This window comes from Diadema antillarum, unplaced genomic scaffold (assembly GCF_040938485.1).
Source record: "Diadema antillarum isolate AM-2024a unplaced genomic scaffold, OU_Dant_1.0 seq00001214_RagTag, whole genome shotgun sequence".
NCBI lineage: Eukaryota > Metazoa > Echinodermata > Echinoidea > Diadematoida > Diadematidae > Diadema > Diadema antillarum.
In genome coordinates this window covers 964,513-977,527 of record NW_027272006.1, presented here as the reverse complement: position 1 = coordinate 977,527, position 13,015 = coordinate 964,513, and positions in this window count along the sequence as shown.

Sequence of the window (13,015 nt, the reverse complement as noted above, 5' to 3'; positions counted from 1 at the left end):
GTTTGCAAAAACCGATAAGTCCATATTTGCCAAATGGAGATATTTGCGATTAAAGGTCAAGAAAAATAAGGAAATAATAAGAAAATTTTCTTTTGACCATAACTTCAAAAATATACCTTTATATGTAGTGACCAATATATCATTTAATAGGTATTATTTTGTACTTTATGACAGAGACCGTACTTCAAAATCTTAAAAAATTGACTTATCGGTTTTTGCAAACAAACTCTTCATGTGAAATAGAAGGTCGCACTGGCATTTGCTCCACGATTCCTGATATGAGACTATTACACAAAGGATACATCGGTTGTTATTAATTGACATTCTCTCTGGCATTTTTATGTTTCCATGTATGTTGCTTTTCATAACAAACTGAAACTACGTTGCTGTATTAAAGGGGAAACAAAATGAAACAAAATTAAAAGAGAGCAAAAGAAAATTACATTCTCTAAAATATTACATTGTGGAACATTTGTGGATGTCTAAATCATAATATCTAATTCTACAAATTGAGCTGGAGACCATTTACATAAGCATGGCTTGACTGGGCTGACGGCTTAATGATGATTTAAGCTCAAGTTCGCTTCTCACTCTGCGAAAGGTAGATTTCTGCAATAGCATGCAGTAGGGCAAAGATATAAGGCATCGTTGTGTGTGTGTATATATATATATATATATATATATACATGTGTGTGTGTGTGTGTGTGTGTGTGTGTGTGTGTGCAGTATGTGCATTTGATGTTTCCGCTGGGGCCATGTAGTTTATCATTCTTCATCAATATCAATGTACACGATAATGCTATTTATTTGAGGAGAACAGAAGATGAGACCAGAATCTATACAGAGTTGTGTAAATTATGTAGTTGTTTTCTACGTAGTGTATCTCATTAGAATACACTTCTTTTGGTAGCTTTAAAGGAAAACAGTAATAAAATAAACAACAACAAGAGATTATCAAAATAGAGGGATTAAAGATAATACAAATTTATAAATATAAACACGTATGGGACATCTGCTCGAACAAGTAAGGTGTATTTATCACAAAATTGAAAAAAGGTACGAAAGAAAATTGTATATGTCATTTTGGTGTCATCTGCGTGATTAGCATTTATCTAGCACCTGCGCTGAACTGAAGTTTTAATCAATTAATGTTAGCATTGATTTCGTTTCCGTGCATTCAACATTCAGCTTGGTGATTATGGTAAAACGGGCTTATTTTCTGTGACAGCAGAAATAAGGAGATGATCCGATATACCACTCAAAAATATTCAACTAAAAAATCATCGTGAGTCAAAACATTTGAAAAAAACATTATCAATAATCGCTTCTGATGTATGCGTAATACGTGTTAGCTTAGAAATATGGGGAGACAATGTACATGAAGATAAATATTCAGCATTTTACTACCTGAGGTTGAAAGAAGAAGAAAATTAGGATTGAAAAATCAATAAACATTAACATATCAATTCATTTCTTCTTTAATCCAAGTTATCTTATTGTCTGTCAAGCAATAATGTCTTTACCTGAGACAAGTACATGTACAGCTTTAAGATGTAGCCATCAAGTTGTAAATTTATATATCTGAGTGCCTGAATTTTACGTACCTAAACACCGAAAACTGCAACAGGGTGACACGATAATTGTTCCTGCGACAGTTGCTTCGGTCTTATGTTCTCCAGGGACTTAGGGTTAGAGTTATAGGGTTTATAGGGTTAGGGTTGTGATATGGGTTTAGGATTAGTTTGACTAGAAGATTAGGATTAGGGTTAGCGTTATAATATGTGGGTAGAGTCTATCTTTGTCTAGGCGCGGAGATGTTTTGTGGGAGCAATTGTCGCAGTTTAAAATGTCATTGAACCCTCAAACAGACATCGGACCTGGAACGCACGCTGTTACCCACATGTGCCAGTCGCCCTTGATTTAAGCTATCAACAAAGTGTAAACTTCGGCTATTAAAAAAGAAATGCCTTGGTAAATGCACCCCATCATTTTTCATTCAGTTCGTTCCCACATGCAGGCATCATACACTTTGTTGAAAGCCAGTACACTGTAAGTACACTGTAGCTACTAGTATTGTTGTAGCTGATGTATCTATAACTAGTGAGGCTCTCGCGCTTCAAAGTTTGTTCCGTAGGTTTATAATTCAAAGTATATCGTGTGCACATGTTGATGATTGTCAGAGTGAAGGGGATTTGTGCTGATTTGCCTTTCCTTTGAATTGATTAATTGGTTTCTTCATCAGCATTGTACATGTACACACTTACATTATCGATAGCATTTATGATATATATGCGTACGTTGTTTACAAAGTAATTTTATCTTGAATGGATTTACAATGCTGTTTAATGGTAATGCAAAATATCACGATTTAATATTTTCATATGACTTGTGAGATAGGAGTCTGCATAGGAGAACTGAGTTTGAATTAAAAGTGTACGCTGCACAATAAATGTCGCAGAAGGGCTATCCCCAACATTAGTGAAGCTCGCTTTGTTGCAGCCCTTATATGCATGATAAACGATAAATATAGGGCAATACTTAGGAAGAGAAAAAGAAACTGAAAGAGGACAGTTAGATCTCTTAAGATATGGTACAAGAGAGGGAAGAGGGAAGGGAGAGGTTTGACTGCTTTCAGAAATTCTGTTTACCTCTTAGTTCATAAAGGTATTACCTTGATTACTGCCCGCTGAACGGGGGGGGGGGGGGGGGGCTGAAGGAACTGTGAGCAGCCCCAACGTTTTTGGCTAAAAAGAAAAGTAACAAAATTTGAATAAAAGCGGAAAAAAGGAAGAAGTTCATGTACAGCTACCATGCATCAATATACTATAACACTGATATCTAGCGAGGAGCATTGTTTTGACAGCTTCTTATTTTTAGCAGACTACATAATTATAGCCTTTGTATTTCGAATATATCACACGGAAGAGAGTTCCAGAAATTGCCGGGTTGTTGTTGTTGTTGTTTTTATCAATGTGTCCTGTAGAATAAGAGTGTGTGTCCTTGTTGAACTAAGATTATGAGAAACAACAAAAAAATGATAACTGTCGGGTATATAAACAAAAATCAGAGTCAATCTTTAAAAAAAAATGAATGTAATTTCCCTTCAGAGTTTTTAATTCTGCGAAAAAGGGATCTGAATGTTCATTAAAACCTGGGTTATTGTATAATATGCATGGCATTCTTTTGTGGAAGTTGTATGTTTTAGTTTTTTGAAGTTGCTCAATATTGCAATATGAAATGTACAAAAATGAAACTCATAAAGCAGGAATGAAATATTCATTGGAATACAATACTTTAACTTACTATAGAGCGTAAGCCTACTGAAATTGCAAGAAATGTACATAATGCTCTACTTCAAATGCCCATTTATGGTATTCTCAAGAAATAAGTGTTTTCTTTTTGTTTTATTAATGAGCCATGCATCCTAGTGCTAAAATGTTGTGTATCTTTATCATTTCCCGTTTGTATGAATGAATAAAACCAGTCTCTTTTAAAATCATAAAATCGAATAATAATCTATCGCTCTATAACTATATTGTACAATTTTATATACAATTGTGTTAATTCCGTATAAAGGAGGTTTTTATATCCTTTTAGGACTGACTGTTAGTGTGAAATGGAACAGAATACATTGGTATCGTCGGCTTTTTTTTAAATTCTAATTGTAGTAACTAAGATGAGGATGAAATATCATCGCTGTTGACCAAGGATACAAAGGGGCCCAAGTGGTTCAGTACTTGATTTATTGTCAAAAAGAGTGTGTTGTAGACAAGTCTTTCTGTTATAAAAAAAAAAGAGAGACCGGGGGGGGGGGGGGGGGTGTTTCATACAGCTGTTCATAAACTTACTAACAACTTACGAGCGACTGGTTATCAATTGTGATGTGCTACACTTATCGATATTTCAATAATTCAGCACAAGAATTGATCACCTGTCGCTCGTAAGTTGTTTTTAACTTTAAGAACAGCTTTATGAAACAATCCTGGGAAGAAAAGAGAGGAGAACTATTGCTGAAAATCAGAAAGGAGTCACTTTTTCAACATTTTAGCAACTTGTGCAATTTTGCATGCGTTTGGAAGTATGCCGGTTATGAGTGGAAGGTTACAAAATCAATATACTTTTAATGTACACTATAGAGGCGTAGTTATACTGCAATCAATTTGTTTCGAAAGAATGTTAGTAATAGTAGTGAGATGCTCTCTTGTGGGGCATGTCGACTACATTTTGTTTAATACAACACTTTCTTAGCAGAGTAAAAGTGATATTTGTGACAGCTTGAATAGAGCCATGTATATACTGTAATGCACATGACTTGTTATGCACCCGGAAATGATCGTGGTTCAGTACATTATATTTAGCGTAAAAAAAAAAAAAAAAAAATCACACAGTATGTTATAAACAAGACATTAGGTCTTTCTATTGCACACAAAAGACCAGGAAGTAGATATAGAACTATTATTGGAAATTTAGAGGAATCTAAGGAGGAGTCATTTTTTGTGTCCGTGCAACTTTTGCAATTTTGCATGCGTTTTGAAATATGCCGGTTGTGAGTGAAAGGTAACAAATTTGTACTAGAGGTGTTGTTATATAATATCAGCAATTTGTTTTAAAAGAGTTTTAGTAATAGGAGTGAAATGCTCTCTCGTAGTGAATGTCAATTACATTTTGCTCCTTACCACACTTTCTAACACTTTGCAGTGCACCAGTGTGATTTGTGAGAGCTTGAATAAAGTCATGTAGGGGAGATACATGAGACTAGACACTTCTCGAAATATTTTAACAAGTGTTTGTTACCTAATTAGACTACAACTATAAAGATGTCTTGTTCCTATGAAATTTTATTCTAAATGATTGCCTACTTTTAAAATCTTTTCCTAGAAAAAAGAAAAGTCAAGTTGCTCAGCACTCCCACAGTGTGAGGAGAGTTACGATGTCTTTAGGAGAGCTGAGCCAGCTTGGGAGGGCATGTGACACTTTTTTGAAGAGTTCAGCCCTGATGTCAACAGATATGAAATTAAAAAAATAAAAGTATGAAATAAAAAAGAAATACACTTACAAGAAGCAAGAAATAAATGTTAGCTTAAAATGGTCTCATACTACATCGAATTACAGGAATATCTGGAAAGAGGTTCAAACACTGGTTACACGCACTTTATCAACAGTCCTCGTAAGAATCACTCGTATTCTGATGCAGTGAAGTTTTGCTTTATAGTATTTCGCAGTGGAATTTCATTATATTTACGCATTACCTTTCCATGTCTTAGATAAGATAACCTCTTGCATAATAAGGCCAAGCAAAAACACTTACGAAGTTAAAAAGTATCATTATTTTAGACACATACAAAAGAAATGTTAAGGTAATAAAGTCATATTTTGTAATATAACAAACATATATTTTCCTTTTCAGAGTGCTTGAGTATCTATCAACCTCTGAATAATTAATAGGCATGGCCCATAAATAAAAACTACAGGCAAGTAATGTATCCATAGACGATTAACCAAAAATATGAACTTTGAGAGAATAAAATCTACTCTTTCTGGTTTAGTAAAGTACAAACAGTTTCTGGTGCCATTGCAGCAGAAAAGTAGTCATTTATATCCAAGAATGTGTGTATACTGTTGACATCCGTATGTGAAAGGTAAAGATCATTTATAAAGGTAAATACACAATGATTCATGCCATCAGGGATTTGCTGATATTTCCTTTGGAGACCTTGCAATCTAATACAACCTTTGAATGACCACTTAACCTATAGTCAAAACGAATGTTAAAATCATGCAACTCAAACCCTGATGTGCTTGTGAATCAAAATGGTGGCACAACTCTCCCAAGACTGCATTGCTAAACTCTCCTCAACGGGGCCATTTTACTTTACTTTCGCGTATCAAAATTAGCAAAATCAAAAACCCATTAAATGTATTAAAGATGTAACAATGGGAACTAGATTACACATAATCACTGACGAACCAATTGCTGTCATGTGAGTAATGGAAAAGGTAATACCTGAAACTCATCAATTCATTTTTTTTTTTTTTTTTGCTGTCTTCTGATTTTTTTTTTTACCTGTGTCTTTGTTGTGCTGTACCTCCTCTCCTTGCTTAAGAGTGGCAGTGATGTTAAGCACTACCAACAGAGGGCACACGTGCTGCATCTGTGAACTCTAACCAAGTTCGAGGGGGTGGCTCAACTCTCCTGCATCTCCCCGAACGTACATGCATATGATGACATACTGTTTTAAATAGACTAGAATTTGATAGTGATCCAGTGCAACATTTAGCGTAAAATATATATATGTATTCAGTGTGTAATTTTGCATTTTGTAGTTTTGAAATATACCGGTTGTGAGTAAAAAGTTACAAATATCGTCAGCTGAAAAGCAGAAGGGCATTGTCGCATTCTAATTTTGAAAGATATGTATGGTATTGTTGGATATGAGGATTGGGCTTGTAACTTTCTGCGAGATACTAAGATACCACTCATGATATACCCGTATACAGAGTATGTTATGCTTATAATGGGTACCATTCTTAGAAGAATTCAAAGTTTATTTGATGGAAATCGGTTTTGGAATGGCTGAGATAATGAAAAAGTACTACAAAGGAATCGTAATAAAAAGACGGTCCCACTCTTTGTTACGATCGATCTATTTTTGCTATTTCAAAACATATTTTCAACAAACAAACGTTAAATTCCTCTTGAAATTACATTTCTTTTCATAATCTCGCATATTAAAAACGGAAGTGTTAGGAAAGAGAAGTTAGGTCTCAACCAAAACTATACAATCTCTTAAAAGCATAAATAAAACGACACAAGTTATTGTCATGAAATAAGAAAAGCTAAATTAATCGAAAGTGGTAGATTTACTAGAATTGTTCCGAAAATCGGATTATATAGCACGCTTATCGTTTTCCTTAAAAAAATGAAAATGAAATATTTTGACACCACAATGAAGAGGAGATCAATTTCCACATCGTAATATCAATAATTTAATACGCCGAATGATTTTGATAACGCCCTTCTGGTTCTCAGCCGACGATAAGTACTAGAGGAGGTGTCGTTATACCGAAAGAATTTGTTTGAAAAAAAGTTTAAGTGATGGAATTAAAGTGCTCTCTTGTGGTGAATGTCTCATACATCTTCCTCCTTGCAACAATTTCTCAAATTTTGCAGTGTAACAGTTAGATTACTGATTTGTGACATCATAAATAAAGTCATGTACTGTACATGCACAGGACTCGTTATGCACCAGGATTTCATCGTAGTTCAGTACATCATTTAGCATAAAAATGCAGTGTGTTAATAATAAACAAGTCGTTCTATTGCCCTCAAAAGACCAGTAAGATTATGAATTAGAACGGTTGTTGGAAATTACGGATGATTAGATAGGAGTCATCTCTTGTGTGTGTGAAATTTAAGCAACTTAAGCAATTTTGCATGCGTTTGGTAATATGGTTTTTGTAAGTGAAAGGTTATCAATGTATTATGTTGTAGAAGTGTCGTTATTTTGCCAGCAATTGGTTTGAAATAGTTTTATTAATAAGAGTAAAATGCACTCTCGTAGTGAATGTCAAGTACATCCTGCTTCTTGCGACACTTTCTGACACTTTGCAGTGTATCAGTGTGATTTGTGACAGCTTGAATAAAGTCATGTAGGGGAGATGCAGGAGACGAGACACTTTTGCTGTTTTTGGAAATATTTCCATATCAATCCTTGTTTATAACAACTGTTTGTTACCAAATTGTGCCAGAGCCTGTGTTCTGCAGTGGCTGGGAAAAGTGTAGCGACACGAGAGGAGAAGAAGAACCAAATTAAAGTAGAAGATATAGTAATTGAAGAATGTTAAAATCATGCAACTAAAACCGTCATGTGTTTGTGGATGAAAATTGTGGCACAACTCTCCCCAGACTGCATTGCTAAACTCTCCTCAACGTGCCCATTTTTAACTTTCCTTACGCGTATCAAAATCAGTCAATCGAAAATCCATCAAATTTATCAAAGATGTAACAATGGGAACTAGATTACACATAACTCAGTGACTAACCAATTGCTGTTATGTCAGTAACAGAAAATTTGATACCTGAAACTCGTCAAATCATTTTCTGCTCTTTGGGTTTTTTGTTTGTTTGTTTGTGTTTGTTTGGTTTGGTTTGTTTGTTTGTTGTTTTTTTTTGTTGTTTTTTTGTTTTTGTTTTTGTTTTTGTTTTTGTTTGTTTTTGTTTTTGTTTGAGATAAACTGCTTTTTTTTTTGAGGGGGGGGGGGGTGACCTGTGTCTTTGTTGTACTAAACCCCCCTCTATACTTGCCTGTGCTTAAAGGCATTATTCACCATTTGCAGATGAAACAAAAGTCGAGCTGTAGTGCTTCAAAATATTTCTGAAATGTGAGTTAGGGATACAAAAATCAGCGCAAAAAAAAAAAAAAAAATCAGTATAATCAATGTTAAGCATTGTGAAATAAACAAAATGTGAACAATAGTTAAGATAAAGTTGTCTCTAGGCTAAAGAGTCTACAGTTATGGTTTAAAAACAAAAGTAATGATATCTCGTCACCATTTAGGCTTTATTGCAATAAATGTTATTTGGTAGAATGTTTTGTGATACGATACAACTGACCTATACACATATGCATCACATGTGATAACTTGAACGTTTTTTGAATCACTGCTCCCGAAGGTAAACAGTAAGTGGCAGTGATGTTAAGCACTACCAACAGATGGCGCAAGTGCTGCATCTGTGAACTCTAACCAAGTTTCATGGGGTGGCTCAACTCTCTTGCATCTCCCCGAATGTTCATGCACATGACTGACTGTTTTATATAGACCATAATTTGTTCGTGATTCAGTGCATAATTTAGCGCAAAAAAAGAATAATAATACAGTGTGTAATTTTGCATGTGTTTTGAAATACGCCGATTGTGAGCATAAAGTAGTTACAAATATCGTCAGCTGAGAAGCAGAAGGGCATTATCGCGTTCTAAGATCGAAACGGATGATACAGTATTGGTGGATATGAGGATTTGGCTTTTAACTCTCTGCCAGATACTGAGATACCACTCATGATATACTCATATACAGAGCATGTATTATGCCTATAATGGGTACCATTCTTAGAGGAATTCAAAGTTCATTTGATGAAAATTGAAGACCTGAATATAAAAACGACCCAAGTCCAATTTTTGGCCAAATTCAGTTTGACACGGGAAATTGTAGCTTTATGTATGGACTCATCTTGTGTATAAATGATAAATCCTAATTACCCCCGGAAGTGCCTGAAATGAATGAGTGAAATCTTATATGAATGTAAGAATGACCCAAGTCCAGGTCACTTTTACATTCATATCATAGCGCCCTCTCTTATCGCTTCTCTCATCTCCAGTCCATAATATTATTATTCAAAGAACGACCCAAGTCCATCACACAAAATGGCCTCTCCACAATTAATGTAAATGTTAATTGTCATAATAATATATAATTTAATATGTATGTGCAATGTTGCCTTCCCGTCACATTTAAATAGAATACGATTGGACAAATAGAAAAGATATGACGTCTTTTTAAGTTTACTCGAAATGGCCTTCCATGGACTTCGGTCGTTCTAATATTCAGATACCCAATTAATTTTGGAATGGGTGGCATATCCGAAAAAAAAATAATACAAAGGAATCGTAATAAGAACTGTGTCCCACCCTTTTTCACAATGGATCTATTTTGGATATCTCTTTCGAAACCAGCTTTCATCAAATAAACGTTGAATTCCTCTTGGAATTGCACTTTCTTTCATAAGTTATGCACATAATCTCGCCCCCCCCCCCAAAAAAAAAAAAGAAAAAAGAAAAAAAAAAGGTTAACAACGAGAGGATAGGTCGCGACCAAAACTATCCAATCTCTTTAAAGCATAAATAACGAAACAATCAATTTTCATGACATAAAGTCTTCTTTAAATCAAAAGTTGGTAGATTTACAAGCATTGTTTCCAACATCGGGTAAAATAGCACCGTTATCGTTTTGATTTTGAATCTTTTTCTAAAAATGAAAATGATCTAAAATTAACACCAAGATGTAAAGGAGATAAATTATTTTCTATATCGTGATATCAATAATTCAATATCCTGAATAATTGTGATAACGCCCTTCTGGTTCTCAGCCGACGATAAGTACTAGATGTGTCGGTATACCGCCAGGAATTTGTTTTAAAAAGAGTTTTAGTAATAGGAGTAAAATGCTCTCTGGTGGTGAATGTCTAGTACACCTTGCTCCTTGCAACACTTTCTCAATGTTTGAAGTGCACCAGTTAAATTTGTGATTTGTGACAGCATACATAGGAGTCATCTTTGTGTGTGTGTGTGAAAATTGGAGCAACTTAAGCAATTTTGCATGCGTATGCTAATATGCTGGTTGTAAGTGTAAGGTTGTTTAAAAGTGTCGTTATATTGCCAGCAATTGGTTAAAAAAGTTGTATTAATAAGAGTATAATGCACTCTCGTAGTGAATGTCAAGTACATCCTGCTTCTTGCAACACTTTCTAACACTTTGCAGTGTACCAGTGTGATTTGTGACAGCTTGAATAAAGTCATGTAGGGGAGATTCAGGAGACGTGCCACTTTTGGTATTTTTGAAAATATTCTAACTAGTGTTTGTTACCAAATTGAAGTAGAAGATATAGTAATTGAAGAATGTTAAAATCACGAAACTCAAACAATCGTGTGTTTGTGAATGAAAATTGTGGCACAACTCCCCCAGACTGCATTGCTAAACTCTCCTCAATGTGACCGTTTTTTACTTTTCTGACGCGTATCGAAATGAGCAAATCAAAATCCATCAAATTCATAAAAGATTACAATGGGAACTAGATTACACATAATCACTGACGAACCAATTACTGTTCTGTGAGTAACAGAAAATTTAATACCTGAAACACGTCAAATCGTGTTCTTCTGTCTTTTGATTTTTTTTTTTCGTGACCTGTGTCTTTGTAGCGCAGTGTCCACCTCTACTTGCTTGTGCTAAAATGACAGTAATGTTAAGCACTACCAACAGAGGGCACAAGCGCTGCATCTGTGAAATCTAACCAAGTTTGAGGGGGTGGCTCAACTCTCCTGGATCTCCCCGAATGTACCTGCACATGACTTACTGTTTTTTATAGACTAGAATTTGATCGTGATTCAGTTCATCATTAAAAAAAAAAAGTATATAATGTGTAATTTTTGCATGCGTTTAGAAATATGTCGGTTGTGAGTAAAAAGTTACAAATATCGTCAGCTGAAAAGCAGACGGGCATTATCGGGTTCTAAGATTTAAAAGGGATGATATTGTATTGGTTGATATGAGGATTTGGGCTTTTAACTTCCTGCTAGATACCAAGATACCACTCATGATTTAGTACAGAGCATAGTGTGGGTAACATTCTAAGAGAAATTCAAAGTTTATTGGACGAAAATCGGTTTTGAAATGGCTGAGACTTCAAAAAAAAGTAAAGCAGAGGATATCGATGTATTTTAGATATCTCAGCTATTTCAAAAATAACATAAACGTTATCATTCCTTATCATTCGTTATAATTCCATTATTCCTCTTAGAATCACAGTATCCTCTTTCATGAATTATTGTCATTATTTCACACACAAAAAAAAAAAGTTAGAAAAGAGAAATTAGGTCTCAAACAAAACTATACAATATCTTTAAGTATAAATACACAAGGAAACGATCCATTTTCATGAAATAGTAACTTTATCTAATAAAAAGTGGGTAAATTTATCAGCATTGTTCCAAATATCGAGTAAAATGGCACCTTGCGGTTTTGATTTTTAACATTTTACTAAAAATGAGATTTTCAATAGTGACACCATAAAGTGATACGTCATATCAATAACTTAATACCATGAATAATTGTGATAAAGCCGTTCTGGCTCTCAGCCGACGATATATACTAGAGGCGTACTTAAACTGCAAAACAATTTGTGTCAGAAAAGTGTTAGTAATAAAAGAAATGATTTCTTGTGGTGAATGTCTAGTACAACTTGCTCCTTCCAACACTTTGTCAAACTTTACAGTGTTATAGTGAGATTTGTGGCAGCTTGAATAAAGTAAATTAGGCTTACTGTACATGCGCATGTTATTGACTTGATTTCTTGATGATTTTTGTATTTACAGTGGAGATATGAATACATTATGAATATACATATATTTGTATATTTTGTAGATATATCTGTATATATATTTATATCTAAGATATATATATATACATACATATATGTATATAAATATACATATACATATATCATAGTGAAAGAAACGCTCTTGATCTTCTTCACCTTTTTTATCAATCGAGCCTTCAGCCTGTCATCAGGCCTCCATCACGGTCTACCAACAGATCACTCATTACAATGTTTGTCCAAGTGGCCTAATGTGCGATGATATACAGCGCAATACTATACAATACTATGACACCACTGTATGATAATCTCCTGAAGTATCACATTCATTTACTTAAACTCAAAAACACAATCTAAAATTATCTCATCAACAGAAACATCATGGATAGAAAATGAAAACAAACATTCAATTCCTTTATCAAACTTCTGCTTCATGATAATCATACTTTGCCAAACAACAACAATAAAAGAATTATTAGGTTCAAAACTGAAATTGAGCAGGCTCTATCAAAATTCTTTCCATAATAAATGCGTACTTTCAAAGCAGTAACAGTATCCTTTTAGAAGTTATTACAGTTGGAATTGTAGGGTGTGCAAAAGATTTTCACGAAATGCAAAGGGCATCTGAGACTCCTGATCACACTCACACTATGTTAAAAAAACTGGATGTAGAAAATCTGCTGAAAACCCTGTTTCCCATCATTTTATCATCGCAAACTTAAGAATAGTGTATAAAAATTCATTTTTTTTCCAATTCAATTCAATAGTTTATTTATTTCCATCATCAAAAAGAAAATAAGAAGTTTACATAATCCAAAGTGATACAATTCTTTTTCATTTTTCTTACCCTCGTCTGATAAAGGA